The sequence below is a fragment of the Vespa mandarinia genome, chromosome 12 (genome assembly GCF_050613455.1).
Source record: "Vespa mandarinia isolate Hongniang chromosome 12, ASM5061345v1, whole genome shotgun sequence".
In the NCBI taxonomy this organism is placed as follows: Eukaryota; Metazoa; Arthropoda; class Insecta; order Hymenoptera; family Vespidae; genus Vespa; species Vespa mandarinia.
The window spans coordinates 3,917,501-3,920,000 of record NC_140821.1 but is presented as its reverse complement, the minus strand read 5'-3'; the positions used below and the strand labels follow the sequence as shown (position 1 = coordinate 3,920,000).

General features: G+C 32.6%; 1 protein-coding gene across 13 annotated transcripts in view; it reads right to left on the bottom strand.

Annotated features, from left to right (window-relative positions):
• cv-2 (crosveinless 2-secreting protein) overlaps positions 1–2,500 on the bottom strand; it is a 26,678-nt gene that overhangs the window by 13,610 nt on the left and 10,568 nt on the right. The gene's annotated exons all lie outside the window — the stretch shown is intronic.

Sequence of the window (2,500 nt, the reverse complement as noted above, 5' to 3'; positions counted from 1 at the left end):
CAACAACGATAGAAAATCGGCACGCGCCTGTTAGATCTCTCCCTATATTAATCCACACAAACGCAAAACTTGTAATAATGAATTAGGTATCCTATGTATATCCGAGGTTTAATCGTAGCTCGTACGATAGCAATTATCAGCCGGGAGACAACATAAATGGCACTTAAGCAATCGTACGCGTTATAAAGTAATCTAACGCAATGCTATTATCGACCGTGCGTTTTGATCTTTATCGATCTACTTATACGATTCCCGCTTAGCGAGTCATTTATGCTGATATTACTAAAAATGGTGAATATTTACTACTAATACGTATATACGTACGTATCTACACACTTGTAATATATTAAATAATTAAAGGTACGAACAGTTTTTTCTTTATGATTTCCTTGAGTTTCTAAACTGTTAATTCGAGATAATCGTTTACATATATACAAAAAAGAAAAAAAAAAAAAAAAAAGAAAAAAAAAATAAAAAAAGATAAAAAGAAAGAAGAAAGAAAAAAAAGAGGGGAAATAAAAAGTAAGGCGTAGAGAAGTGAGCGAGTGTAACCAATTAATATTAATATTAAAATTAATACTAATTAAACGTCTACAGTATTAATATTAATGAGCATATAAATGATAAAAATTGAATTGAAGAAAAAGAAAGAAAGAAAAGAAAAAAAAAGAAAAAAAGAAAAAAAAAAAAAAAGAAAGAAAAACAATTCTCGATCATTTTTATTCCGATTTATACGTATCTCGATCTCGTCTATCGATCGCGTTATTATATCGTTCTAATGCTTATTGATGCGCGGAATTTTTCCTCGATTCTCTATGCGTCCAACCACGTTCGCGTTCTCGATAGCATGACAATGCCGTTGCTCCTTGCATTTTTCGCGCGTTAGCTATTTTCTAAGTTTCCACGGGAAGACCGAGAGAGAAAAAGTGGCACGAGTGTGGGCGAAACGTCTACGCTCATCTTATGTGTCTTTTTTTTTCTCTCTCTCTCTCTCTCTCTCTCTATCTCTCTCTCTCTATCAATCTCTCTCTCTTTTTTCTGTCCTTTTCTGAATAGCCTGTTAAAACAAGAAAAAAAGAAACAGAGAGAGTGAGAGAGAGAGAGAGAGAGAGAGACAGAGAGAGATAGAGAGAGTGAGAGAGAGAGAGAGAGAGAGAGAGAGAGAGAGAGAGAGAGAGAGAGAGAGAGAGAGAGAGGGCGTCCAAGCGAATTTGAAGCCGGCCGGTCTGTTTTCCTCGACAAAATTACATCTACCAGCTTGAAATTTTAATGGACGAAGAAGACGACGATGATGTTGTATATATTTATATATATATATATATATATATATATATATATATATATGTATGTATGTATGTATGTATGTATGTATGTATGTATGTATGTATGTATGAGAGAGAGAGAGAGAGAAAGAGAGAGAAAGAGAGACCAGACGAAGTCGCCTTATCTCCGATTTAAGAGCAAAGAATAATACTTTCGATCGTTTCGCATCGCATAAGAATGCATCTGCTGGTGAGTCAGAGGTTCACCGAACGAGTCAGAATTCGACCTTACGAGTTCTTTTTAATCCGTCGTCTGCCAGTATAATAAAACGATTGGATGCGAAACGAAGTTCGGCCGTTTACCGTCAAACGATTCCTCGAGGATATTTGTATAACAAGTTTATTAGAAATGAAAAACAATATTCTGATTACATCTTTCGCTCTGACGTGATTTCTTTTTACTTTTTTTTTATATAAATAAAAAGAATACATATATATATATATATATATATATATATATATATATATATATCTTTCTTTAACAGCTGTTCGATATATTTCTTTTTCTTTTTCTTTCCTTTTTTTTTCTTTTTCACAGGAAAACTGTCGTGTCCTCGCAAAGAAATTAATTCATAATAAAATGTAATTTTGCATAGTGACCTCAACGATAACACTAAACTAACTTTTCAATTAATGTTTATTTTCTATTTATTTTATCGAATATACCACCCCAATACCCAGATATGTAAATTTATTAAGTGGAATCGATATTATTGACCGAGGATCGACTGAACGATTGATCGATTAATCGATTGATCGATCGATATACTCATACGTCAAAGCTCGATCGAATAAAACGCGCGGGATCGTACGTAACGCGATTTAAATCGAATGTCGTTGGGTCGATGAACCAATGACTATCATTCGTTAAAAGTGCAAGTACTTTAGATATTTAGATATAGAGAAGCGTTAGAAAAAAAAAAAAGGAAAAGGAAAAAAAAAGAAGAACAAAAACAAAACATGAAGAAGAAAAAGAAGAAGATGAAACTTATAGGATTCCTTAATAGAACAATGAACAAAGTATAAAGTTCAATCAAAAAGATATAGACGAGTCGATTTAAATGCAAATATTTTTTACGCGTTGCCTTTTATTACTTGAATACGAGTATGCCTGTCAATTTTTCAATGATCATAAAATCTGACATATAAAATAGATAACTCTCAACTATATTTATACA